The sequence below is a fragment of the Papaver somniferum genome, unplaced genomic scaffold, assembly GCF_003573695.1.
Source record: "Papaver somniferum cultivar HN1 unplaced genomic scaffold, ASM357369v1 unplaced-scaffold_152, whole genome shotgun sequence".
Lineage (NCBI taxonomy): Eukaryota > Viridiplantae > Streptophyta > Magnoliopsida > Ranunculales > Papaveraceae > Papaver > Papaver somniferum.
In genome coordinates, this window is record NW_020624598.1 from 67430 (window position 1) to 93307 (window position 25878).

The 25878-nt window shown below is 40.8% G+C and overlaps 27 non-coding genes across 27 annotated transcripts; all 27 read left to right on the plus strand.

Annotated features, from left to right (window-relative positions):
* The first annotated feature begins 12978 nt into the window (after nt 1-12978).
* Nucleotides 12979-13097, plus strand: LOC113336479. Its single transcript, XR_003353850.1, has one exon. It is a non-coding gene; the product is annotated as a 5S ribosomal RNA (ribosomal RNA).
* Nucleotides 13098-13467: 370 nt separating this feature from the next.
* Nucleotides 13468-13586, plus strand: LOC113336501. The gene has a single exon (XR_003353874.1). It is a non-coding gene; the product is annotated as a 5S ribosomal RNA (ribosomal RNA).
* A 369-nt stretch (nt 13587-13955) lies between these two features.
* On the plus strand, nt 13956-14074 carry LOC113336430. Its single transcript, XR_003353802.1, has one exon. It is a non-coding gene; the product is annotated as a 5S ribosomal RNA (ribosomal RNA).
* A 370-nt stretch (nt 14075-14444) lies between these two features.
* On the plus strand, nt 14445-14563 carry LOC113336595. Its single transcript, XR_003353952.1, has one exon. It is a non-coding gene; the product is annotated as a 5S ribosomal RNA (ribosomal RNA).
* A 369-nt stretch (nt 14564-14932) lies between these two features.
* LOC113336597 lies at nt 14933-15051 on the plus strand. The gene has a single exon (XR_003353954.1). It is a non-coding gene; the product is annotated as a 5S ribosomal RNA (ribosomal RNA).
* A 372-nt stretch (nt 15052-15423) lies between these two features.
* Nucleotides 15424-15542, plus strand: LOC113336398. The gene has a single exon (XR_003353771.1). It is a non-coding gene; the product is annotated as a 5S ribosomal RNA (ribosomal RNA).
* Nucleotides 15543-15912: 370 nt separating this feature from the next.
* LOC113336443 lies at nt 15913-16031 on the plus strand. Its single transcript, XR_003353815.1, has one exon. It is a non-coding gene; the product is annotated as a 5S ribosomal RNA (ribosomal RNA).
* A 369-nt stretch (nt 16032-16400) lies between these two features.
* Nucleotides 16401-16519, plus strand: LOC113336525. Its single transcript, XR_003353898.1, has one exon. It is a non-coding gene; the product is annotated as a 5S ribosomal RNA (ribosomal RNA).
* A 369-nt stretch (nt 16520-16888) lies between these two features.
* Nucleotides 16889-17007, plus strand: LOC113336537. Its single transcript, XR_003353909.1, has one exon. It is a non-coding gene; the product is annotated as a 5S ribosomal RNA (ribosomal RNA).
* Nucleotides 17008-17377: 370 nt separating this feature from the next.
* On the plus strand, nt 17378-17495 carry LOC113336467. Its single transcript, XR_003353838.1, has one exon. It is a non-coding gene; the product is annotated as a 5S ribosomal RNA (ribosomal RNA).
* Nucleotides 17496-17865: 370 nt separating this feature from the next.
* Nucleotides 17866-17984, plus strand: LOC113336444. The gene has a single exon (XR_003353816.1). It is a non-coding gene; the product is annotated as a 5S ribosomal RNA (ribosomal RNA).
* A 369-nt stretch (nt 17985-18353) lies between these two features.
* LOC113336425 lies at nt 18354-18472 on the plus strand. The gene has a single exon (XR_003353797.1). It is a non-coding gene; the product is annotated as a 5S ribosomal RNA (ribosomal RNA).
* Nucleotides 18473-18842: 370 nt separating this feature from the next.
* On the plus strand, nt 18843-18961 carry LOC113336598. The gene has a single exon (XR_003353955.1). It is a non-coding gene; the product is annotated as a 5S ribosomal RNA (ribosomal RNA).
* Nucleotides 18962-19331: 370 nt separating this feature from the next.
* On the plus strand, nt 19332-19450 carry LOC113336432. The gene has a single exon (XR_003353804.1). It is a non-coding gene; the product is annotated as a 5S ribosomal RNA (ribosomal RNA).
* A 370-nt stretch (nt 19451-19820) lies between these two features.
* Nucleotides 19821-19939, plus strand: LOC113336380. The gene has a single exon (XR_003353754.1). It is a non-coding gene; the product is annotated as a 5S ribosomal RNA (ribosomal RNA).
* A 372-nt stretch (nt 19940-20311) lies between these two features.
* On the plus strand, nt 20312-20430 carry LOC113336599. Its single transcript, XR_003353956.1, has one exon. It is a non-coding gene; the product is annotated as a 5S ribosomal RNA (ribosomal RNA).
* A 195-nt stretch (nt 20431-20625) lies between these two features.
* LOC113336600 lies at nt 20626-20744 on the plus strand. The gene has a single exon (XR_003353957.1). It is a non-coding gene; the product is annotated as a 5S ribosomal RNA (ribosomal RNA).
* A 371-nt stretch (nt 20745-21115) lies between these two features.
* LOC113336406 lies at nt 21116-21234 on the plus strand. Its single transcript, XR_003353779.1, has one exon. It is a non-coding gene; the product is annotated as a 5S ribosomal RNA (ribosomal RNA).
* Nucleotides 21235-21605: 371 nt separating this feature from the next.
* LOC113336503 lies at nt 21606-21724 on the plus strand. The gene has a single exon (XR_003353876.1). It is a non-coding gene; the product is annotated as a 5S ribosomal RNA (ribosomal RNA).
* A 369-nt stretch (nt 21725-22093) lies between these two features.
* On the plus strand, nt 22094-22212 carry LOC113336601. Its single transcript, XR_003353958.1, has one exon. It is a non-coding gene; the product is annotated as a 5S ribosomal RNA (ribosomal RNA).
* Nucleotides 22213-22583: 371 nt separating this feature from the next.
* On the plus strand, nt 22584-22702 carry LOC113336384. Its single transcript, XR_003353758.1, has one exon. It is a non-coding gene; the product is annotated as a 5S ribosomal RNA (ribosomal RNA).
* A 370-nt stretch (nt 22703-23072) lies between these two features.
* On the plus strand, nt 23073-23191 carry LOC113336385. The gene has a single exon (XR_003353759.1). It is a non-coding gene; the product is annotated as a 5S ribosomal RNA (ribosomal RNA).
* Nucleotides 23192-23562: 371 nt separating this feature from the next.
* LOC113336519 lies at nt 23563-23681 on the plus strand. Its single transcript, XR_003353893.1, has one exon. It is a non-coding gene; the product is annotated as a 5S ribosomal RNA (ribosomal RNA).
* A 370-nt stretch (nt 23682-24051) lies between these two features.
* On the plus strand, nt 24052-24170 carry LOC113336411. Its single transcript, XR_003353783.1, has one exon. It is a non-coding gene; the product is annotated as a 5S ribosomal RNA (ribosomal RNA).
* Nucleotides 24171-24541: 371 nt separating this feature from the next.
* LOC113336386 lies at nt 24542-24660 on the plus strand. The gene has a single exon (XR_003353760.1). It is a non-coding gene; the product is annotated as a 5S ribosomal RNA (ribosomal RNA).
* A 370-nt stretch (nt 24661-25030) lies between these two features.
* On the plus strand, nt 25031-25149 carry LOC113336495. The gene has a single exon (XR_003353867.1). It is a non-coding gene; the product is annotated as a 5S ribosomal RNA (ribosomal RNA).
* Nucleotides 25150-25518: 369 nt separating this feature from the next.
* On the plus strand, nt 25519-25637 carry LOC113336602. The gene has a single exon (XR_003353959.1). It is a non-coding gene; the product is annotated as a 5S ribosomal RNA (ribosomal RNA).
* Nucleotides 25638-25878: the final 241 nt, after the last annotated feature.

Genomic DNA, 25878 nt, shown 5'->3' on the forward strand with positions numbered 1-25878 from the left:
CCCAGCTGCTCTGATATTGTTGCAAAAACCCAGTTGGGCTTTGGTTCTTTTCCTTGGTGGCGTCCCAGCAGAGGAAAAACAGGTTCAGAACAGCAGGTCCAACAACAAAAGAAGTGAAGCAGATGCAGATGCAAATGCTATGCAGTGAAATGCAAAAATAGTCAAGAAAAACACAGCACCAATCCCCGGCAGCGGCGCCAAAAACTTGGTAGGCTTCTAAAAGGTCCTAAAAATTATCCCCGGCAGCGGCGCCAAAAACTTGGTAGACCCGGAGATGTGTATAAAATTAAGCGCAATAAAACGCGGGCCTACAGTAATACCGCAAGTGCACGGTCGTCGGTTGTAGCTCGTGCAAGTACGGGTCGATCCACAGAGACTGGGTGTGTTTTGTAGTGTTTAGCTATTTGGGCTCTAAATTGCTATTGTTGGGCTTTGGGTACCAATGGATTTTGGTAACCAATGGGTTATGATTGTGCTTAGTTGGGCCTTTGAGTTCTTTGGGAATGAACTGGGCTTTGGTTTTAGTGAACTGATTTGAGCTTTGGGCTCAACAGTTCAACTGTGAATTGGGCTCAGCTTTTGGGATTACCAGTGAGTGGGCTTTGAGTTAGCTAGGCCTTTGGGCTTAATGTGAACTGAACTGGGCTTTGATTAAGTCCACAGTAGACTGGGCTTAGGGTATGGTTTGAACCTGGGCTGTATTGAACTGGGTTTGGAGCAGTATCAGCAACCAAGGCTGGGCCTGGCAGGAGCAGCAACAGTACAGCAGCTGCACAAGCAGTGAAAGGGAGGCAACAGGGTTGCAGGGCAGTGGAAGGGAGGCAGCTGCAGTAACAAAGAAAAGAAAGCAGCAGCAGCAGTAGGACTTAGGCCTTAACCAGCTGCAGCAACAGCAGCTGCAGCAACAGCAGCAACAGTGGAAGGAAAGCAGCAGGCCAAGGGAAGAATAACAGGGCAAAACAAGGCAATGAAGAAAGAAGAGATGGCAGTGAACAAAACAGTGTGAACAAGATAATGAGTAACAAAACAGTGAACAAAAACAAAACAAAATGGAACAAAGTGAACCAAGGCCTAAGCCAAGGGCAGGGAAGATGGTGAAACTAACAGTGATAACAATGCAAGTAGTAGCAGTGGCTCTAGGCATACAAAAAGAATGGGAAGAGAATTAGCTTGCTATGAGCACTAATTTCTCCCAATGCTCAATCAAAACAATGCATCCTAAGCATACAAATGGAATGGGAAAGAGAATTAGCTTGCTATGAGCACTAATTTCTCCCATTGCTCAATCAAAACAATGCTTCAAAGCTTCTAGCCTAACATTCCATCACTTCTTGACAATGAATTGAAACACAATTGAGCATTTAAACTAACATTAACATTAAACAGAATTAACACTAACAGGATTATGCACTAGAAATTAACTAGAATTGAAGAAACTAAACATCACAGCATAAAACTAAAATTGACTTCACACACATTAACAGAAATGAAATTGAACTCAAAACAACATACAACATCCAACTGTCAACTGTGATAAAGAACTAGAATTGAAATTGCAAGTGGAACATGAACATAAAACAAAGCATCAAATTGAACTAAAACATGACAGTTGAGGTCCTGGCTAGTCCAGGCCTCTTAAGCATGAAACTGGCTAACCCAGTCTGCCTTTCTACACCACACCCATTCTCTATTTATAGTTACAAGCTTCAATTTCCCTAAATACCTAATTCCCCCAAAATTAGGGTTTGTTCTTCCCCAAATTACACAAAATAGAAATTAGGTTGTCTCAATTACCTAATCCATCGTGATAGTCGCAACCCATGATGCCAATTCTCTTTCTCTACCTCTCCATAGCCTTGTTGTCCTCGATTGATGACATGCAATCACTCTCACCAATTCCACACGTCACTGAGGTCGTGTGATGTTGATGAAGGGATTGAAAATCATCATGGATAGTTGGTGGTGAAGGTGGGTTGCGTTTGTAAGGTGATTTGGTGGAGGTTAGGTGGTAGAGATGGTGGTGACAGAGGTGGAGAAGGTGGTGGTGTACGGTGGCGGACGTGGGTTTTCTGCAGAGGAATGGGGGAGAAGAGGGAGGAGAGATCGATATGGGTTAGGGTAGGGAGCTGTTTGGTTTAGGGTATAGTGTTCGGTCACTATGGTGTGTAGCGGGATCATCGAGTTCGATGTTTGGCGAATCTCGACCGTGGGATGTGGAGATGAAAGATCAATCTGACGGTGAGATGAAGTGGATCCTGCAGAGACCGTTGGATTATACAATACAACAAAATTAACGACACCAGATGGAGTTAGGTGTTGTAGTGTTAAGCGGAAATATCTGGGTTTGATGCGCAGGCAAAGAAGCGATCGTTGGATTCAACTACAATCTAATCTGAAGGCTTGGAATTTAGGCACTATGGTGTTTTGCAGGAGCTTCAGATTTTGATGCGCGATGAAGGAGCGACCATCGGATGATGAGATGGATCCAATCCGACGGCTGAAGATGGAGGCGGTTTTGGTTATAGAAAATGGGTTTGGGTAAGGGTTTTGGGCCTTGGGTATGCCAAGCCCATATCTTCTTTAAGAACAATTCTTCCTTCTTGAGCCCATTCCTAACTTTTTGGTCTTGTGCTCCATTCTTTGCGGCTTCCTTGCATAATTTCTTCCGGCTTTTCACCACTCTTCAGCTCTTTTCCGCTCCGCAAGTTATCCAGACTTTATTTATTACCTAAAAATGCAAAATTAAGTAAGAAAAATATTTATTCTTGAAAACAATGAAAATACAGAATATGGGATAAAATGTAGAATTACTGCACAAAAGATGAGTTAAATGCCAACAAAAAGGGATAGATATATACATTATTTGGCACTCATCAGATATTGATAACCTTGATTGTTCTAAGATCCCTGATTGTTTTGATGGCCCTGATTGGGTTGAGATGGTCCTCCCTGAGTGGGTCCCTTTGACCATGAAAAGTTAGGGTGGTTTCTCCATCCTGGATTGTAGGTCTGTGAATAGGGGTTATGCTCTTGTTTTTGAAACATGGCATGTGCCTGTTCAAGCCTAGATTCCTGGACTGCAAGCAAATCGGGGCAATTTTGGAATTGATGGTTGGGATTGTTACAAGCGGCACATACAGACGAAGCGACATGTTCTCGGAGAGTAGTGGTGGAAGGTTTTGAATTTTTATGTAGTTCTAACAACGAAGCTGAAGCCGCTGGATATGGAGATGGTAGGTGGATCGGACGGCTAAGAAAGAAGCAGCTTGTAGAGACCGTAGGATGTAAAATACAACGAAGTCTACGGTGCGAGATTAGCTTAGGTGTTGTAGTGTTGAGAGGAATCATCGGGATTTGATGCACAGGCATAGGAGCGACCGTAAGATTCAACTGCAATCTAATCTGATGGCTTGGAATTTAGGCACTATGGTGTTTGATAGGATCTTCAGATTTTGATGCGCGATGAAGGAGCGACCATCGGATGATGAGATGGATCCAATCCGACGGCTGAAGATGGAGGCGGTTTTGGTTATAGAAAATGGGTTTGGGTAAGGGTTTTGGGCCTTGGGTATGCCAAGCCCATATCTTCTTTAAGCACAATTCTTCCTTCTTGAGCCCATATCTAGTCTTTTGGGCTTATGCGCACCATTCTTCGCGGCTTCCTTGCGTAATTTCTTCCGGCTTTTCACCACTCTTCAACTCTTTTCCGCTCCGCAAGTTATCCAGACTTTATTTATTACCTAAAAATGCAAAATTAAGTAAGAAAAATATTTATTCTTGAAAACAATGAAAATACAGAATATGGGATAAAATGTAGAATTACTGCACAAAAGATGAGTTAAATGCCAACAAAAAGGGATAAATATATACAATATTTGGCACTCATCAAATACCCCCAAACCTGAATTTTACTTGTCCTCAAGTAAAACAAAACTAAGGAAATCCTACCTATACCACTGTCACTGGTCTCTCGAATGCATTTAGCGTATGCACTAAGCCTTTTAAACCACTAAGTGTCCCTAGTGGACGAGTTGAAGTCTCGTGAAGGTTTGCTTAGAACGTACCTACAAAGTTCTAGGTCAAAATATAAGCTCAGATTCCATCAAATGTGACATGTGCAAGTCAGTTAAGCTCACAGCAAAATGGAGATGTCAATCTAGCTATCAAGGCACGATCCTAGCACTGATAACAAAAAAAAGACATGTGATAAGAGTGTAAAGTGTATCTACACATGTGTAAAGAAAGATTGGATGTTATGACTACTAATCACCAAGAGATAGTTTCTCAGGCTAAGAACCAAGGTCGAAATCTAGCTAGCTGTCCGGACTTTACGAGAATTGTGAATGAGTTGGAGGTATTTCACAATTACTCGCGTTGTACATCAATGGCATACATCCTCCTTGCTTATTACAATGAAACAACAAAATGACTCTTTACATGACTCTTATTTACATTGACTACTCTCTTTTATTTTTGGAACAAGAGAAGATGGAATTGATAAATACTTGATTGATTTTTTCATTTTTTTCATTCTTTTTTTTTTTTTTTTTGAAAAGGAAACACTTTTGATACATATACAAAAGGAAACAAAAGATTACATGACACTTTGCAAGAGGTAGCCCTTTTTGATGCACCCAGTTAAATTCGATGGTTGTCTTTCTTAATGTAACCTCCACCTTCTATCCCAACCAACCAAAGAACAAGCTAGTCAAGTTTCGTTCAGTATTCTAAAGTGATTGGCAATCGTGACTTCCTATCAAACACCTTGAAGATCGAGGCCATACATGTATTGGTAGATCGTGCGCGTGCAAATTTCTTATCACTATGTGAATTGTGCTAGAATCAGGGTGCCTAAATATCTAGACTAAGACTCCTAATAATTACATATTTGCACAAGAGTCAACATTTCAAGGTAAATGAGCTCCATTTTTTATGTTTTTTTTTCTTTCAATTTTTAATTTTTAATATTTTTTTTTTTATTTTTATTTTTTTTAAAAAAGAAAATAAAATTTGGTTTTTGAATGGGAGCAAGCCCACTGTTTGGTTTTGTGTTTGCTTTGGCTCAGCTGGTTTGAAAACGTTTGGTGAAACTGAGTCCAAAATCTCGGCCTAGAATTTGGGTACTCGGCCCACTAACGAGTTAACCTAGCGTGATCGGTTACAAGCTCAGCTGGGTTTAAAAACCCAGAATACAAAATACAAGTCCAAATTAAACAAGCTCACAAAAATTAAATACAAGCCCACAAATTAAACAAACAAGCCCACAAAAATTAATTACAAACCCAACAGAAAATAAAAAGCCCAAAAATTGGCTTTAATATTACAAGCCCACAATTAAAAATTGGAAGCCCACAATTCGGGTTCTCTTAAATGGGTTACCTTTTAAGCACAACCCAGCTGCTCTGATATTGTTGCAAAAACCCAGTTGGGCTTTGGTTCTTTTCCTTGGTGGCGTCCCAGCAGAGGAAAAACAGGTTCAGAACAGCAGGTCCAACAACAAAAGAAGTGAAGCAGATGCAGATGCAAATGCTATGCAGTGAAATGCAAAAATAGTCAAGAAAAACACAGCACCAATCCCCGGCAGCGGCGCCAAAAACTTGGTAGGCTTCTAAAAGGTCCTAAAAATTATCCCCGGCAGCGGCGCCAAAAACTTGGTAGACCCGGAGATGTGTATAAAATTAAGCGCAATAAAACGCGGGCCTACAGTAATACCGCAAGTGCACGGTCGTCGGTTGTAGCTCGTGCAAGTACGGGTCGATCCACAGAGACTGGGTGTGTTTTGTAGTGTTTAGCTATTTGGGCTCTAAATTGCTATTGTTGGGCTTTGGGTACCAATGGATTTTGGTAACCAATGGGTTATGATTGTGCTTAGTTGGGCCTTTGAGTTCTTTGGGAATGAACTGGGCTTTGGTTTTAGTGAACTGATTTGAGCTTTGGGCTCAACAGTTCAACTGTGAATTGGGCTCAGCTTTTGGGATTACCAGTGAGTGGGCTTTGAGTTAGCTAGGCCTTTGGGCTTAATGTGAACTGAACTGGGCTTTGATTAAGTCCACAGTAGACTGGGCTTAGGGTATGGTTTGAACCTGGGCTGTATTGAACTGGGTTTGGAGCAGTATCAACAACCAAGGCTGGGCCTGGCAGGAGCAGCAACAGTACAGCAGCTGCACAAGCAGTGAAAGGGAGGCAACAGGGTTGCAGGGCAGTGGAAGGGAGGCAGCTGCAGTAACAAAGAAAAGAAAGCAGCAGCAGCAGTAGGACTTAGGCCTTAACCAGCTGCAGCAACAGCAGCTGCAGCAACAGCAGCAACAGTGGAAGGAAAGCAGCAGGCCAAGGGAAGAATAACAGGGCAAAACAAGGCAATGAAGAAAGAAGAGATGGCAGTGAACAAAACAGTGTGAACAAGATAATGAGTAACAAAACAGTGAACAAAAACAAAACAAAATGGAACAAAGTGAACCAAGGCCTAAGCCAAGGGCAGGGAAGATGGTGAAACTAACAGTGATAACAATGCAAGTAGTAGCAGTGGCTCTAGGCATACAAAAAGAATGGGAAGAGAATTAGCTTGCTATGAGCACTAATTTCTCCCAATGCTCAATCAAAACAATGCATCCTAAGCATACAAATGGAATGGGAAAGAGAATTAGCTTGCTATGAGCACTAATTTCTCCCATTGCTCAATCAAAACAATGCTTCAAAGCTTCTAGCCTAACATTCCATCACTTCTTGACAATGAATTGAAACACAGTTGAGCATTTAAACTAACATTAACATTAAACAGAATTAACACTAACAGGATTATGCACTAGAAATTAACTAGAATTGAAGAAACTAAACATCACAGCATAAAACTAAAATTGACTTCACACACATTACAGAAATGAAATTGAACTCAAAACAACATACAACATCCAACTGTCAACTGTAATAAAGAACTGGAATTGAAATTGCAAGTGGAACATGAACATAAAACAAAGCATCAAATTGAACTAAAACATGACAGTTGAGGTCCTGGCTAGTCCAGGCCTCTTAAGCATGAAACTGGCTAACCCAGTCTGCCTTTCTACACCACACCCATTCTCTATTTATAGTTACAAGCTTCAATTTCCCTAAATACCTAATTCCCCCAAAATTAGGGTTTGTTCTTCCCCAAATTACACAAAATAGAAATTAGGTTGTCTCAATTACCTAATCCATCGTGATAGTCGCAACCCATGATGCCAATTCTCTTTCTCTACCTCTCCATAGCCTTGTTGTCCTCGATTGATGACATGCAATCACTCTCACCAATTCCACACGTCACTGAGGTCGTGTGATGTTGATGAAGGGATTGAAAATCATCATGGATAGTTGGTGGTGAAGGTGATGGTGGTTCTGCAGAGGGAGGTGAGGGAGATGGTGGAGCAGGTGGTGGCAGGGATGATGATGGAGGTTCTGCACAGGGTAAGGTGGAGAGGAAGAAGGTGAGGGTCGACTGTTTTGGGAAGAAGGGGGGGTGTTTGGTTAGGTCATAGGGTTCGGGTTCTCGGGTGTGTAGCGGGATCATCGAGTTCTAAGTTTGGCAAAACTCGACCGTGGGATATGGAGATGAAAGATCAATCTGACGGTGAGATGAAGTGGATCCTGCAGAGACCGTTGGATTATACAATACAACAAAATTAACGACACCAGATGGAGTTAGGTGTTGTAGTGTTAAGCGGAATCATCGGGATTTGATGCACAGGCATATGAGCGACCGTAGGATTCAACTGCAATCTAATCTGATGGCTTGGAATTTAGGCACTATGGTGTTTTACAGGAGCTTCAGATTTTGATGCGCGATGAAGGAGCGACCATCGGATGATGAGATGGATCCAATCCGACGGCTGAAGATGGAGGCGGTTTTGGTTATAGAAAATGGGTTTGGGTAAGGGTTTTGGGCCTTGGGTATGCCAAGCCCATATCTTCTTTAAGAACAATTCTTCCTTCTTGAGCCCATTCCTAGCTTTTTTGGACGTGCGATCCATTCTTTGCGGCTTCCTTGCGTAATTCCTTCCGGCTTTTCACTACTTTTCAACTCTTTTCCGCTCCGCAAGTTATCCAGACTTTATTTATTACCTAAAAATACAAAATTAAGTAAGAAAAATATTTATTCTTGAAAACAATGAAAATACAGAATATGGGATAGACTGTAGAATTAATGCACAAAAGATGAGTTAAATGCCAACAAAAAGGGATAAATATATACAATATTTGGCACTCATCAAATACCCCCAAACTTGAATTTTACTTGTCCTCAAGTAAAACAAAACTAAGGAAATCCTAACTATACCACTGTCGCTGGTCTCTCGAATGCATTTAGCGTATGCACTAAGCCTTTTAAACCACTAAGTGTCCCTAGTGGACGAGTTGAAGTCTCGTGAAGGTTTGCTTAGAACGTACCTACAAAGTTCTAGGTCAAAATATAAGCTCAGATTCCATCAAATGTGACATGTGCAAAACAGTTTAAGCTCACAGCAAAATGGAGATGTCAATCTAGCTATCGAAGGCACAATCCTAGCACTGATAACAAAAAAAAAGACATGTGATAAGAGTGTAAAGTGTATCTACACATGTGTAAAGAAAGATCTGAAGTCATGACTACTAATCACCAAGAGATAGTTTCTCAGGCTAAGAACCAAGGTCGAAATCTAGCTAGCTGTCCGGACTTTACGAGAATTGTGAATGAGTTGGAGGTATTTCACAATTACTCGCGTTGTACATCAATGGCATACACCCTCCTTGCTTATTACAATGAAACAACAAAATGACTCTTTACATGACTCTTATTTACATTGACTATTCTCTTTTTATTTTTGGAACAAGAGATGATGGAATTGATAAATACTTGATTTTTTTGGAAACACTTTTGATACATGTACAAAAGGAAACAAAAGATTACATGACACTTTGCAAGAGGTAGCCCTTTTTGATGCACCCAGTTAAATTCGATGGTTGTCTTTCTTAATGTAACCTCCACCTTCTATCCCAACCAACCAAAGAACAAGCTAGTCAAGTTTCGTTCAGTATTCTAAAGTGATTGGCAATCGTAACTTCCTATCAAACACCTTGAAGATCGAGGCCATACATGTATTGGTAGATCGTGCGCGTGCAAATTTCTTATCACAATGTGAATTGTGCTAGAATCAGGGTGCCTAAATATCTAGACTAAGACTCCTAATAATTACATATTTGCACAAGAGTCAACATTTCAAGGTAAATGAGCTCCATTTTTATGATTTTTCATTTTTTAATTTTTTTGAATTTTTTTCGATTTTTTCAAAAGAAGAAGGAGTTCGTTTTCAATTATAGCATATTATCATGGTATCTACTCTATACCCCCAAACCTAAACTAAACATTGTCCTCAATGTTTCAAAATATGGAAAGAATTAAAATGCAACATATGGAAAGGGACATGCTGAGTAGAGTAAAAGGAGAGAGAATACCCGATTTCGGCGAAAGCAGAATTAAAACTCCGTTATCCAAGGCAAAACTCCAACATATTCGGAGTCACAATGGATGAGCACAAAATATATACAAAAGGAAATTTAACTAACACATTATCTACAAGAAAATTTGGTTTTTAATGGGATTGGACTTTTTGGGAAAAATTTGGTTTTGTCGGGAGACATTTGGCTTTGATGGGAAAAAGAAAAATTTTGGTTTTTTAGGGAAACATTTGGAAAACTTTGGTTTTTATGGGAGAAATTTTTGGTTTTTGAAATTGGGAGCAAGCCCACTGATGGTTTTGTGTTTGCTTTGGCTCAGCTGGTTTGAAAACGTTTGGTGAAACTGAGTCCAAAATCTCGGCCTAGAATTTGGGTACTCGGCCCACTAACGAGTTAACCTAGCGTGATCGGTTACAAGCTCAGCTGGGTTTAAAAACCCAGAATACAAAATACCAGTCCAAATTAAACAAGCTCACAAAAATTAAATACAAGCCCACAAATTAAACAAACAAGCCCATAAAAATTAATTACAAACCCAACAGAAAATAAAAAGCCCAAAAATTGGCTTTAATATTACAAGCCCACAATTAAAAATTGGAAGCCCACAATTCGGGTTCTCTTAAATGGGTTACCTTTTAAGCACAGCCCAGCTGCTCTGATATTGTTGCAAAAACCCAGTTGGGCTTTGGTTCTTTTCCTTGGTGGCGTCCCAGCAGAGGAAAAACAGGTTCAGAACAGCAGGTCCAACAACAAAAGAAGTGAAGCAGATGCAGATGCAAATGCTATGCAGTGAAATGCAAAAATAGTCAAGAAAAACACAGCACCAATCCCCGGCAGCGGCGCCAAAAACTTGGTAGGCTTCTAAAAGGTCCTAAAAATTATCCCCGGCAGCGGCGCCAAAAACTTGGTAGACCCGGAGATGTGTATAAAATTAAGCGCAATAAAACGCGGGCCTACAGTAATACCGCAAGTGCACGGTCGTCGGTTGTAGCTCGTGCAAGTACGGGTCGATCCACAGAGACTGGGTGTGTTTTGTAGTGTTTAGCTATTTGGGCTCTAAATTGCTATTGTTGGGCTTTGGGTACCAATGGATTTTGGTAACCAATGGGTTATGATTGTGCTTAGTTGGGCCTTTGAGTTCTTTGGGAATGAACTGGGCTTTGGTTTTAGTGAACTGATTTGAGCTTTGGGCTCAACAGTTCAACTGTGAATTGGGCTCAGCTTTTGGGATTACCAGTGAGTGGGCTTTGAGTTAGCTAGGCCTTTGGGCTTAATGTGAACTGAACTGGGCTTTGATTAAGTCCACAGTAGACTGGGCTTAGGGTATGGTTTGAACCTGGGCTGTATTGAACTGGGTTTGGAGCAGTATCAACAACCAAGGCTGGGCCTGGCAGGAGCAGCAACAGTACAGCAGCTGCACAAGCAGTGAAAGGGAGGCAACAGGGTTGCAGGGCAGTGGAAGGGAGGCAGCTGCAGTAACAAAGAAAAGAAAGCAGCAGCAGCAGTAGGACTTAGGCCTTAACCAGCTGCAGCAACAGCAGCTGCAGCAACAGCAGCAACAGTGGAAGGAAAGCAGCAGGCCAAGGGAAGAATAACAGGGCAAAACAAGGCAATGAAGAAAGAAGAGATGGCAGTGAACAAAACAGTGTGAACAAGATAATGAGTAACAAAACAGTGAACAAAAACAAAACAAAATGGAACAAAGTGAACCAAGGCCTAAGCCAAGGGCAGGGAAGATGGTGAAACTAACAGTGATAACAATGCAAGTAGTAGCAGTGGCTCTAGGCATACAAAAAGAATGGGAAGAGAATTAGCTTGCTATGAGCACTAATTTCTCCCAATGCTCAATCAAAACAATGCATCCTAAGCATACAAATGGAATGGGAAAGAGAATTAGCTTGCTATGAGCACTAATTTCTCCCATTGCTCAATCAAAACAATGCTTCAAAGCTTCTAGCCTAACATTCCATCACTTCTTGACAATGAATTGAAACACAGTTGAGCATTTAAACTAACATTAAACAGAATTAACACTAACAGGATTATGCACTAGAAATTAACTAGAATTGAAGAAACTAAACATCACAGCATAAAACTAAAATTGACTTCACACACATTAACAGAAATGAAATTGAACTCAAAACAACATACAACATCCAACTGTCAACTGTGATAAAGAACTAGAATTGAAATTGCAAGTGGAACATGAACATAAAACAAAGCATCAAATTGAACTAAAACATGACAGTTGAGGTCCTGGCTAGTCCAGGCCTCTTAAGCATGAAACTGGCTAACCCAGTCTGCCTTTCTACACCACACCCATTCTCTATTTATAGTTACAAGCTTCAATTTCCCTAAATACCTAATTCCCCCAAAATTAGGGTTTGTTCTTCCCCAAATTACACAAAATAGAAATTAGGTTGTCTCAATTACCTAATCCATCGTGATAGTCGCAACCCATGATGCCAATTCTCTTTCTCTACCTCTCCATAGCCTTGTTGTCCTCGATTGATGACATGCAATCACTCTCACCAATTCCACACGTCACTGAGGTCGTGTGATGTTGATGAAGGGATTGAAAATCATCATGGATAGTTGGTGGTGAAGGTGATGGTGGTTCTGCAGAGGGAGGTGAGGGAGATGGTGGAGCAGGTGGTGGCAGGGATGATGATGGAGGTTCTGCACAGGGTAAGGTGGAGAGGAAGAAGGTGAGGGTCGACTGTTTTGGGAAGAAGGGGGGGTGTTTGGTTAGGTCATAGGGTTCGGGTGCTCGGGTGTGTAGCGGGATCATCGAGTTCTAAGTTTGGCAAAACTCGACCGTGGGATATGGAGATGAAAGATCAATCTGACGGTGAGATGAAGTGGATCCTGCAGAGACCGTTGGATTATACAATACAACAAAATTAACGACACCAGATGGAGTTAGGTGTTGTAGTGTTAAGCGGAATCATCGGGATTTGATGCACAGGCATATGAGCGACCGTAGGATTCAACTGCAATCTAATCTGATGGCTTGGAATTTAGGCACTATGGTGTTTTACAGGAGCTTCAGATTTTGATGCGCGATGAAGGAGCGACCATCGGATGATGAGATGGATCCAATCCGACGGCTGAAGATGGAGGCGGTTTTGGTTATAGAAAATGGGTTTGGGTAAGGGTTTTGGGCCTTGGGTATGCCAAGCCCATATCTTCTTTAAGAACAATTCTTCCTTCTTGAGCCCATTCCTAGCTTTTTTGGACGTGCGCTCCATTCTTTGCGGCTTCCTTGCGTAATTCCTTCCGGCTTTTCACTACTTTTCAACTCTTTTCCGCTCCGCAAGTTATCCAGACTTTATTTATTACCTAAAAATACAAAATTAAGTAAGAAAAATATTTATTCTTGAAAACAATGAAAATACAGAATATGGGATAGACTGTAGAATTAATGCACAAAAGATGAGTTAAATGCCAACAAAAAGGGATAAATATATACATTATTTGGCACTCATCAGTAAAATTGGTGAGAAACTTTCAGCAATCGATCATACCAGCACTAATGCACCAGAACCCATCAGAACTTTGCAGTTAAGCGTGCTTGGGTGAGAGTAGTACTAAGATGGGTGACCTCTTGGGAAGTTCTCGTGTTGATTGCCTTTTTTATTTATTTTTACTTTTTTTTTCGCCGGTTATTCTTATGAAGGCTAGTGACTAGTTAGAAAGCGGGTTGCACGAGATAAGATGGATTTTTTATCTCGTGATATATGGGAGGGTGTCTGCCCTAATTGGGTGAAAATCCAAAAACCGTGCATTTATTTGGATATTTTAATATTTTTTAACTAAAAAACTATTAAAACGAGATTAGTAGTTCAAAATAACCGCGTCAAGCGTTCTCCTCGTCATAAGATTTCTAGCGAGTCATCACTTGCCCGGATCGGACTTGCCACGAGGAAGTAACGGGCGTTAGATGGATCGAGCCAACACATTGGTGACGTGTTAAGTAGTAAAATTGGTGAGAAACTTTCAGCAATCGATCATACCAGCACTAATGCACCAGAATCCATCAGAACTCTGCAGTTAAGCGTGCTTGGGCGAGAGTAGTACTAAGATAGGTGACCTCTTGGGAAGTCCTCGTGTTGATTGCCTTTTTTATTTATTTTTACTTTTTTTTCGCCGGTTATTCTTATGAAGGCTAGTGACTAGTTAGAAAGCGGGTTGCACGAGATAAGATGGATTTTTTATCTCGTGATATATGGGAGGGCGTCTGCCCTAATTGGGTGAAAATCCAAAAACCGTACATTTATTTGGATATTTTAATATTTTTTAACTAAAAAACTATTAAAACGAGATTAGTAGTTCAAAATAACCGCGTCAAGCGTTATCCGCGTCATAAGGTTTCCAGCGAGTCATCACTTGCCCGGATCGGACTTGCCACGAGGAAGTAACGGGCGTTAGATGGATCGAGCCAATACATTGGAGACGTGTTAAGTAGTAAAATTGGTGAGAAACTTTCAGCAATTAATCATACCAGCACTAATGCACCAGAACCCATCAGAACTCTGCAGTTAAGCGTGCTTGGGCGAGAGTAGTACTAAGATGGGTGACCTCTTGGGAAGTCCTTGTGTTGATTGCCTTTTTTATTTATTTTTACTTTTTTTTTCGCCGGTTATTCTTATGAAGTCTAGTGACTAGTTAGAAAGCGGGTTGCACGAGATAAGATGGATTTTTTATCTCGTGATATATGGGAGGGCGTCTGCCCTAATTGGGTTAAAATCCAAAAACCGTGCATTTATTTGGATATTTTAATATTTTTTAACTAAAAAACTATTAAAACGAGATTAGTAGTTCAAAATAACCGTGTCAAGCGTTCTCCTCGTCATAAGGTTTCCAGCGAGTCATCACTTGCCCGGATCGGACTTGCCACGAGGAAGTAACGGGCGTTAGATGGATCGAGCCAACACATTGGAGACGTGTTAAGTAGTAAAATTGGTGAGAAACTTTGAGCAATCGATCATACCAGCACTAATGCACCAGAACCCATCAGAACTCTGCAGTTAAGCGTGCTTGGGCGAGAGTAGTACTAAGATGGGTGACCTCTTGGGAAGTCCTCGTGTTGATTGCCTTTTTTATTTATTTTTACTTTTTTTTCGCCGGTTATTCTTATGAAGGCTAGTGACTAGTTAGAAAGCGGGTTGCACGAGATAAGATGGATTTTTTATCTCGTGATATATGGGAGGGCGTCTGCCCTAATTGGGTGAAAATCCAAAAACCGTGCATTTATTTGGATATTTTAATATTTTTTAACTAAAAAACTATTAAAACGAGATTAGTAGTTCAAAATAACCGCGTCAAGCGTTCTCCTCGTCATAAGGTTTCCAGCGAGTCATCACTTGCCCGGATCGGACTTGCCACGAGGAAGTAACGGGCGTTAGATGGATCGAGCCAATACATGGGAGACGTGTTAAGTAGTAAAATTGGTGAGAAACTTTCAGCAATCGATCATACCAGCACTAATGCACCAGAACCCATCAGAACTCTGCAGTTAAGCGTGCTTGGGCGAGAGTAGTACTAAGATGGGTGACCTCTTGGGAAGTCCTCGTGTTGATTGCCTTTTTTTATTTATTTTTTACTTTTTTTTTCGCCGGTTATTCTTATGAAGGCTAGTGACTAGTTAGAAAGCGGGTTGCACGAGATAAGATGGATTTTTTATCTCGTGATATATGGGAGGGCGTCTGCCCTAATTGGGTGAAAATCCAAAAACCGTGCATTTATTTGGATATTTTAATATTTTTTAACTAAAAAACTATTAAAACGAGATTAGTAGTTCAAAATAACCGCGTCAAGCGTTCTCCTCGTCATAAGGTTTCCAGCGAGTCATCACTTGCCCGGATCGGACTTGCCACGAGGAAGTAACGGGCGTTAGATGGATCGAGCCAATACATTGGAGACGTGTTAAGTAGTAAAATTGGTGAGAAACTTTCAGCAATCGATCATACCAGCACTAATGCACCAGAACCCATCAGAACTCTGCAGTTAAGCGTGCTTGGGCGAGAGTAGTACTAAGATGGGTAACCTCTTGGGAAGTCCTCGTGTTGATTGCCTTTTTTATTTATTTTTACTTTTTTTTTCGCCGGTTATTCTTATGAAGGCTAGTGACTAGTTAGAAAGCGGGTTGCACGAGATAAGATGGATTTTTTATCTCGTGATATATGGGAGGGCGTCTGCCCTAATTGGGTGAAAATCCAAAAACCGTGCATTTATTTGGATATTTTAATATTTTTTAACTAAAAAACTATTAAAACGAGATTAGTAGTTCAAAATAACCGCGTCAAGCGTTCTCCTCGTCATAAGGTTTCCAGCGAGTCATCACTTGCCCGGATCGGACTTGCCACGAGGAAGTAACGGGCGTTAGATGGATCGAGCCAACACATTGGAGACGTGTTAAGTAGTAAAATTGGTGAGAAACTTTCAGCAATCGATCATACCAGCACTAATGCACCAGAACCCATCAGAACTCTGCAGTTAAGCGTGCTTGGGCGAGAGTAGTACTAAGATAGGTGACCTCTTGGGAAGTCCTCGTGTTGATTGCCTTTTTTATTTATTTTTACTTTTTTTTCGCCGGTTATTCTTATGAAGGCTAGTGACTAGTTAGAAAGCGGGTTGCACGAGATAAGATGGATTTTTTATCTCGTGATATATGGGAGGGTGTCTGCCCTAATTGGGTTAAAATCCAAAAACCGTGCATTTATTTGGATATTTTAATATTTTTTAACTAAAAAACTATTAAAACGAGATTAGTAGTTCAAAATAACCGTGTCAAGCGTTCTCCTCGTCATAAGGTTTCCAGCGAGTCATCACTTGCCCGGATCGGACTTGCCACGAGGAAGTAACGGGCGTTAGATGGATCGAGCCAACACATTGGAGACGTGTTAAGTAGTAAAATTGGTGAGAAACTTTCAGAAATCGATCATACAAGCACTAATGCACCAGAACCCATCAGAACTCTGCAGTTAAGCGTGCTTGGGCGAGAGTAGTACTAAGATGGGTGACCTCTTGGGAAGTCCTCGTGTTGATTGCCTTTTTTATTTATTTTTACTTTTTTTTCGCCGGTTATTATTATGAAGGCTAGTGACTAGTTAGAAAGCGGGTTGCACGAGATAAGATGGATTTTTTATCTCGTGATATATGAGAGGGCGTCTGCCCTAATTGGGTGAAAATCCAAAAACCGTGCATTTATTTGGATATTTTAATATTTTTTAACTAAAAAACTATTAAAACGAGATTAGTAGTTCAAAATAACCGTGTCAAGCGTTCTCCTCGTCATAAGGTTTCCAGCGAGTCATCACTTGCCCGGATCGGACTTGCCACGAGGAAGTAACGGGCGTTAGATGGATCGAGCCAATACATTGGAGACGTGTTAAGTAGTAAAATTGGTGAAAAACTTTCAGCAATCGATCATACCGGCACTAATGTACCAAAACCCATCAGAACTCTGCAGTTAAGCGTGCTTGGGCGAGAGTAGTACTAAGATGGGTGACCTCTTCGGAAGTCCTCGTGTTGATTGCTTTTTTTATTTATTTTTACTTTTTTTTTCGCCGGTTATTCTTATGAAGGCTAGTGACTAGTTAGAAAGCGGGTTGCACGAGATAAGATGGATTTTTTATCTCGTGATATATGGGAGGGCGTCTGCCCTAATTGGGTTAAAATCCAAAAACCGTGCATTTATTTGGATATTTTAATATTTTTTAACTAAAAAACTATTAAAACGAGATTAGTAGTTCAAAATAACCGTGTCAAGCGTTCTCCTCGTCATAAGGTTTCCAGCGAGTCATCACTTGCCCGGATCGGACTTGCCACGAGGAAGTAACGGGCGTTAGATGGATCGAGCCAATACATTGGAGACGTGTTAAGTAGTAAAATTGGTGAGAAACTTTCAGCAATCGATGATACCAGCACTAATGCACCAGAACCCATCAGAACTCTGCAGTTAAGCGTGCTTGGGCGAGAGTAGTACTAAGATGGGTGACCTCTTGGGAGTCCTCGTGTTGATTGCCTTTTTTATTTATTTTTACTTATTTTTTCGCCGGTTATTCTTATGAAGGCTAGTGACTGGTTAGAAAGCGGGTTGCACGAGATAAGATGGATTTTTTATCTCGTGATATATGGGAGGGCGTCTGCCCTAATTGGGTGAAAATCCAAAAACCGTGCATTTATTTGGATATTTTAATATTTTTTAACTAAAAAACTATTAAAACGAGATTAGTACTTCAAAATAACCGCGTCAAGCGTTCTACTCGTCATAAGGTTTCCAGCGAGTCATCACTTGCCCGGATCGGACTTGCCACGAGGAAGTAACGGGCGTTAGATGGATCGAGCCAACACATTGGAGACGTGTTAAGTAGTAAAATTGGTGAGAAACTTTCAGCAATCGATCATACCAGCACTAATGCACCAGAACCCATCAGAACTCTGCAGTTAAGCGTGCTTGGGCGAGAGTAGTACTAAGATAGGTGACCTCTTGGGAAGTCCTCGTGTTGATTGCCTTTTTTATTTATTTTTACTTTTTTTTCGCCGGTTATTCTTATGAAGGCTAGTGACTAGTTAGAAAGCGGGTTGCACGAGATAAGATGGATTTTTTATCTCGTGATATATGGGAGGGCGTCTGCCCTAATTGGGTGAAAATCCAAAAACCGTGCATTTATTTGGATATTTTAATATTTTTTAACTAAAAAACTATTAAAACGAGATTAGTAGTTCAAAATAACCGCGTCAAGCGTTCTCCTCGTCATAAGGTTTCCAGCGAGTCATCACTTGCCCGGATCGGACTTGCCACGAGGAAGTAACGGGCGTTAGATGGATCGAGCCAATACATTGGAGACGTGTTAAGTAGTAAAATTGGTGAGAAACTTTCAGCAATCGATCATACCAGCACTAATGCATCAGAACCCATCAGAACTCTGCAGTTAAGCGTGCTTGGGCGAGAGTAGTACTAAGATGGGTGACCTCTTGGGAAGTCCTCGTGTTGATTGCCTTTTTTATTTATTTTTACTTTTTTTTTCGCCGGTTATTCTTATGAAGGCTAGTGACTAGTTAGAAAGCGGGTTGCACGAGATAAGATGGATTTTTTATCTCGTGATATATGGGAGGGCGTCTGCCCTAATTGGGTGAAAATCCAAAAACCGTGCACTTATTTGGATATTTTAATATTTTTTAACTAAAAAACTATTAAAACGAGATTAGTAGTTCAAAATAACCGCGTCAAGCGTTCTCCTCGTCATAAGGTTTCCAGGGAGTCATCACTTGCCCGGATCGGACTTGCCACGAGGAAGTAACGGGCGTTAGATGGGTCGAGCCAATACATTGGAGACGTGTTAAGTAGTAAAATTGGTGAGAAACTTTCAGCAATCGATCATACCAGCACTAATGCACCAGAACCCATCAGAACTCTGCAGTTAAGCGTGCTTGGGCGAGAGTAGTACTAAGATGGGTGACCTCTTGGGAAGTCCTCGTGTTGATTGCCTTTTTTATTTATTTTTACTTTTTTTTTCGCCGGTTATTCTTATGAAGGCTAGTGACTAGTTAGAAAGCGGGTTGCACGAGATAAGATGGATTTTTTATCTCGTGATATATGGGAGGGCGTCTGCCCTAATTGGGTGAAAATCCAAAAACCGTGCATTTATTTGGATATTTTAATATTTTTTAACTAAAAAACTATTAAAACGAGATTAGTAGTTCAAAATAACCGCGTCAAACGTTCTCCTCGTCATAAGGTTTCCAGCGAGTCATCACTTGCCCGGATTGGACTTGCCACGAGGAAGTAACGGGCGTTAGATGGGTCGAGCCAATACATTGGAGACGTGTTAAGTAGTAAAATTGGTGAGAAACTTTCAGCAATCGATCATACCAGCACTAATGCACCAGAACCCATCAGAACTCTGCAGTTAAGCGTGCTTGGGCGAGAGTAGTACTAAGATGGGTGACCTCTTAGGAAGTCCTCGTGTTGATTGCATTTTTTTATTTATTTTTACTTTTTTTTCGCCGGTTATTCTTATGAAGGCTAGTGACTAGTTAGAAAGCGGGTTGCACGAGATAAGATGGATTTTTTATCTCGTGATATATGGGAGGGCGTCTGCCCTAATTGGGTGAAAATCCAAAAACCGTGCATTTATTTGGATATTTTAATATTTTTTAACTAAAAAACTATTAAAACGAGATTAGTAGTTCAAAATAACCGCGTCAAGCGTTCTCCTCGTCATAAGGTTTCCAGCGAGTCATCACTTGCCCGGATCGGACTTGCCACGAGGAAGTAACGGGCGTTAGATGGATCGAGCCAATACATTGGAGACGTGTTAAGTAGTAAAATTGGTGAGAAACTTTCAGCAATCGATCATACCAGCACTAATGCACCAGAACCCATCAGAACTCTGCAGTTAAACGTGCTTGGGCGAGAGTAGTACTAAGATGGGTGACCTCTTGGGAAGTCCTCGTGTTGATTGCCTTTTTTTATTTATTTTTACTTTTTTTTTTCGCCGGTTATTCTTATGAAGGCTAGTGACTAGTTAGAAAGCGGGTTGCACGAGATAAGATGGATTTTTTATCTCGTGATATATGGGAGGGCGTCTGCCCTAATTGGGTGAAAATCCAAAAACCGTGCATTTATTTGGATATTTTAATATTTTTTAACTAAAAAACTATTAAAACGAGATTAGTAGTTCAAAATAACCGCGTCAAGCGTTCTCCTCGTCATAAGGTTTCCAGCGAGTCATCACTTGCCCGGATCGGACTTGCCACGAGGAAGTAACGGGCGTTAGATGGATCGAGCCAATACATTGGAGACGTGTTAAGTAGTAAAATTGGTGAGAAACTTTCAGCAATCGATCATACCAGCACTAATGCACCAGAACCCATCAGAACTCTGCAGTTAAGCGTGCTTGGGCGAGAGTAGTACTAAGATGGGTGACCTCTTGGGAAGTCCTCGTGTTGATTGCCTTTTTTAACTAAAAAACTATTAAAACGAGATTAGTAGTTCAAAATAACCGCGTCAAGCGTTCTCCTCGTCATAAGGTTTCCAGCGAGTCATCACTTGCCCGGATCGGACTTGCCACGAGGAAGTAACGGGCGTTAGATGGATCGAGCCAATACATTGGAGACGTGTTAAGTAGTAAAATTGGTGAGAAACTTTCAGCAATCGATCATACCAGCACTAATGCACCAGAACCCATCAGAACTCTGCAGTTAAGCGTGCTTGGGCGAGAGTAGTACTAAGATGGGTGACCTCTTGGGAAGTCCTCGTGTTGATTGCCTTTTTTTATTTATTTTTACTTTTTTTTTCGCCGGTTATTCTTATGAAGGCTAGTGACTAGTTAGAAAGCGGGTTGCACGAGATAAGATGGATTTTTTATCTCGTGATATATGGGAGGGCGTCTGCCCTAATTGGGTGAAAATCCAAAAACCGTGCATTTATTTGGATATTTCAATATTTTTTAACTAAAAAACTATTAAAACGAGATTAGTAGTTCAAAATAACCGCGTCAAGCGTTCTCCTCGTCATAAGGTTTCCAGCGAGTCATCACTTGCCCGGATCGGACTTGCCACGAGGAAGTAACGGGCGTTAGATGGATCGAGCCAATACATTGGAGACGTGTTAAGTAGTAAAATTGGTGAGAAACTTTCAGCAATCGATCATACCAGCACTAATGCACCAGAACCCATCAGAACTCTGCAGTTAAGCGTGCTTGGGCGAGAGTAGTACTAAGATGGGTGACCTCTTGGGAAGTCCTCGTGTTGATTTCCTTTTTTATATATTTTTACTTTTTTTTTTCGCCCGTTATTCTTATGAAGGCTAGTGACTAGTTAGAAAGCGGGTTGCACGAGATAAGATGGATTTTTTATCTCGTGATATATGGGAGGGCGTCTGCCCTAATTGGGTGAAAATCCAAAAACCGTGCACTTATTTGGATATTTTAATATTTTTTAACTAAAAAACTATTAAAACGAGATTAGTAGTTCAAAATAACCGCGTCAAGCGTTCTCCTCGTCATAAGGTTTCCAGCGAGTCATCACTTGCCCGGATCGGACTTGCCACGAGGAAGTAACGGGCGTTAGATGGATCGAGCCAATACATTGGAGACGTGTTAAGTAGTAAAATTGGTGAGAAACTTTCAGCAATCGATCATACCAGCACTAATGCACCAGAACCCATTAGAACTCTGCAGTTAAGCGTGCTTGGGAGAGAGTAGTACTAAGATGGGTGACCTCTTGGGAAGTCCTCGTGTTGATTGCCTTTTTTATTTATTTTTACTTTTTTTTCGCCGGTTATTCTTATGAAGGCTAGTGACTAGTTAGAAAGCGGGTTGCACGAGATAAGATGGATTTTTTATCTCGTGATATATGGGAGGGCGTCTGCCCTAATTGGGTGAAAATCCAAAAACCGTGCATTTATTTGGATATTTTAATATTTTTTAACTAAAAAACTATTAAAACGAGATTAGTAGTTCAAAATAACCGCGTCAAACGTTCTCCTCGTCATAAGGTTTCCAGCGAGTCATCACTTGCCCGGATTGGACTTGCCACGAGGAAGTAACGGGCGTTAGATGGGTCGAGCCAATACATTCGAGACGTGTTAAGTAGTAAAATTGGTGAGAAACTTTCAGCAATCGATCATACCAGCACTAATGCACCAGAACCCATCAGAACTCTGCAGTTAAGCGTGCTTGGGCGAGAGTAGTACTAAGATGGGTGACCTCTTGGGAAGTCCTCGTGTTGATTGCCTTTTTTATTTATTTTTACTTTTTTTTCCGCCGGTTATTCTTATGAAGGCTAGTGACTAGTTAGAAAGCGGGTTGCACGAGATAAGATGGATTTTTTTATCTCGTGATATATGGGAGGGCGTCTGCCCTAATTGGGTGAAAATCCAAAAACCGTGCATTTATTTGGATATTTTAATATTTTTTAACTAAAAAACTATTAAAACGAGATTAGTAGTTCAAAATAACCGCGTCAAGCGTTATCCTCGTCATAAGGTTTCCAGCGAGTCATCACTTGCCCGGATCGGACTTGCCACGAGGAAGTAACGGGCGTTAGATGGATCGAGCCAATACATTGGAGACGTGTTAAGTAGTAAAATTGGTGAGAAACTTTCAGCAATCGATCATACCAGCACTAATGCACCAGAACCCATCAGAACTCTGCAGTTAAGCGTGCTTGGGCGAGAGTAGTACTAAGATGGGTGACCTCTTGGGAAGTCCTTGTGTTGATTGCCTTTTTTATTTATTTTTACTTTTTTTTTCGCCGGTTATTCTTATGAAGTCTAGTGACTAGTTAGAAAGCGGGTTGCACAAGATAAGATGGATTTTTTATCTCGTGATATATGGGAGGGCGTCTGCCCTAATTGGGTTAAAATCCAAAAACCGTGCATTTATTTTGATATTTTAATATTTTTTAACTAAAAAACTATTAAAACGAGATTAGTAGTTCAAAATAACCGTATCAAGCGTTCTCCTCGTCGTATGGTTTCCAGCGAGTCATCACTTGCCCGGATCGGACTTGCCACGAGGAAGTAACGGGCGTTAGATGGATCGAGCCAATACATTGGAGACGTGTTAAGTAGTAAAATTGGTGAGAAACTTTCAGCAATCGATCATACCAGCACTAATGCACCAGAACCCATCAGAACTCTGCAGTTAAGCGTGCTTGGGCGAGAGTAGTACTAAGATGGGTGACCTCTTGGGAAGTCCTTGTGTTGATTGCCTTTTTTTATTTATTTTTACTTTTTTTTTTCGCCGGTTATTCTTATGAAGTCTAGTGACTAGTTAGAAAGCGGGTTGCACAAGATAAGATGGATTTTTTATCTCGTGATATATGGGAGGGCGTCTGCCCTAATTGGGTTAAAATCCAAAAACCGTGCATTTATTTTGATATTTTAATATTTTTTAACTAAAAAACTATTAAAACGAGATTAGTAGTTCAAAATAACCGTATCAAGCGTTCTCCTCGTCATAAGGTTTCCAACGAGTCATCACTTGCCCGGATCGGACTTGCCACGAGGAAGTAACGGGCGTTAGATGGATCGAGACAATACATTGGAGACGTGTTAAGTAGTAAAATTGGTGAGAAACTTTTACAATCGATCATACCATCACTAATGCACCAGAACCCATCAGAACTCTGCAGTTAAGCGTGCTTGGGCGAGAGTAGTACTAAGATGGGTGACCTCTTGGGAAGTCCTCGTGTTGATTGCCTTTTTTATTTATTGTTACTTTTTTTTTCGCCGGTTATTCTTATGAAGGCTAGTGACTAGTTAGAAAGCGGGTTGCACGAGATAAGATGGATTTTTTATCTCGTGATATATGGGAGGGTGTCTGCCCTAATTGGGTGAAAATCCAAAAACCGTGCATTTATTTGGATATTTTAATATTTTTTAACTAAAAAACTATTAAAACGAGATTAGTAGTTCAAAATAACCGCGTCAAGCGTTATCCTCGTCATAAGGTTTCCAGCGAGTCATCACTTGCCCGGATCGGACTTGCCACGAGGAAGTAACGGGCGTTAGATGGATCGAGCCAATACATTGGAGACGTGTTAAGTAGTAAAATTGGTGAGAAACTTTCAGCAATCGATCATACCAGCACTAATGCACCAGAACCCATCAGAACTCTGCAGTCAAGCGTGCTTGGGCGAGAGTAGTACTAAGATGGGTGACCTCTTGGGAAGTCCTCGTGTTGATTGCCTTTTTTATTTATTGTTACTTTTTTTTTTCGCCGGTTATTCTTATGAAGGCTAGTGACTAGTTAGAAAGCGGGTTGCACGAGATAAGATGGATTTTTTATCTCGTGATATATGGGAGGGCGTCTGCCCTAATTGGGTGAAAATCCAAAAACCGTGCATTTATTTGGATATTTTAATATTTTTTAACTAAAAAACTATTAAAACGAGATTAGTAGTTCAAAATAACCGCGTCAAGCGTTATCCTCGTCATAAGGTTTCCAGCGAGTCATCACTTGCCCGGATCGGACTTGCCACGAGGAAGTAACGGGCGTTAGATGGATCGAGCCAATACATTGGAGACGTGTTAAGTAGTAAAATTGGTGAGAAACTTTCAGCAATCGATCATACCAGCACTAATGCACCAGAACCCATCAGAACTCTGCAGTTAAGCGTGCTTGGGCGAGAGTAGTACTAAGATGGGTGACCTCTTGGGAAGTCCTTGTGTTGATTGCCTTTTTTATTTATTTTTACTTTTTTTTTCGCCGGTTATTCTTATGAAGTCTAGTGACTAGTTAGAAAGCGGGTTGCACAAGATAAGATGGATTTTTTATCTCGTGATATATGGGAGGGCGTCTGCCCTAATTGGGTTAAAATCCAAAAACCGTGCATTTATTTTGATATTTTAATATTTTTTAACTAAAAAACTATTAAAACGAGATTAGTAGTTCAAAATAACCGTATCAAGCGTTCTCCTCGTCGTATGGTTTCCAGCGAGTCATCACTTGCCCGGATCGGACTTGCCACGAGGAAGTAACGGGCGTTAGATGGATCGAGCCAATACATTGGAGACGTGTTAAGTAGTAAAATTGGTGAGAAACATTTAGCAATCGATCATACCATCACTAATGCACCAGAACCCATCAGAACTCTGCAGTTAAGCGTGCTTGGGCGAGAATAGTACTAAGATGGGTGACCTCTTGGGAAGTCCTCGTGTTGATTGCCTTTTTTATTTATTGTTACTTTTTTTTTCGCCGGTTATTCTTATGAAGGCTAGTGACTAGTTAGAAAGCGGGTTGCACGAGATAAGATGGATTTTTATCTTGCGATATATGGGAGGGCGTCTGCTCTAATTGGGTGAAAATCCAAAAACCGTGCATTTATTTGGATATTTTAATATTTTTTAACTAAAAAACTATTAAAACGAGATTAGTAGTTCAAAATAACCGCGTCAAGCGTTATCCTCGTCATAAGGTTTCCAGCGAGTCATCACTTGGCCGGATCGGACTTGCCACGAGGAAGTAACGGGCGTTAGATGGATCGAGCCAACACATTGGAGACGTGTTAAGTAGTAAAATTGGTGAGAAACTTTCAGCAATCGATCATACCAGCACTAATGCACCAGAACCCATCAGAACTCTGCAGTTAAGCGTGCTTGGGCGAGAGTAGTACTAAGATGGGTGACCTCTTGGGAAGTCCTCGTGTTGATTGCCTTTTTTTATTTATTTTTACTTTTTTTTCGCCGGTTATTCTTATGAAGGCTAGTGACTAGTTAGAAAGCGGGTTGCACGAGATAAGATGGATTTTTTATCTCGTGATATATGGGAGGGCGTCTGCCCTAATTGGGTGAAAATCCAAAAACCGTGCATTTATTTGTATATTTTAATATTTTTTAACTAAAAAACTATTAAAATGAGATTAGTAGTTCAAAATAACCGTGTCAAGCGTTCTCCT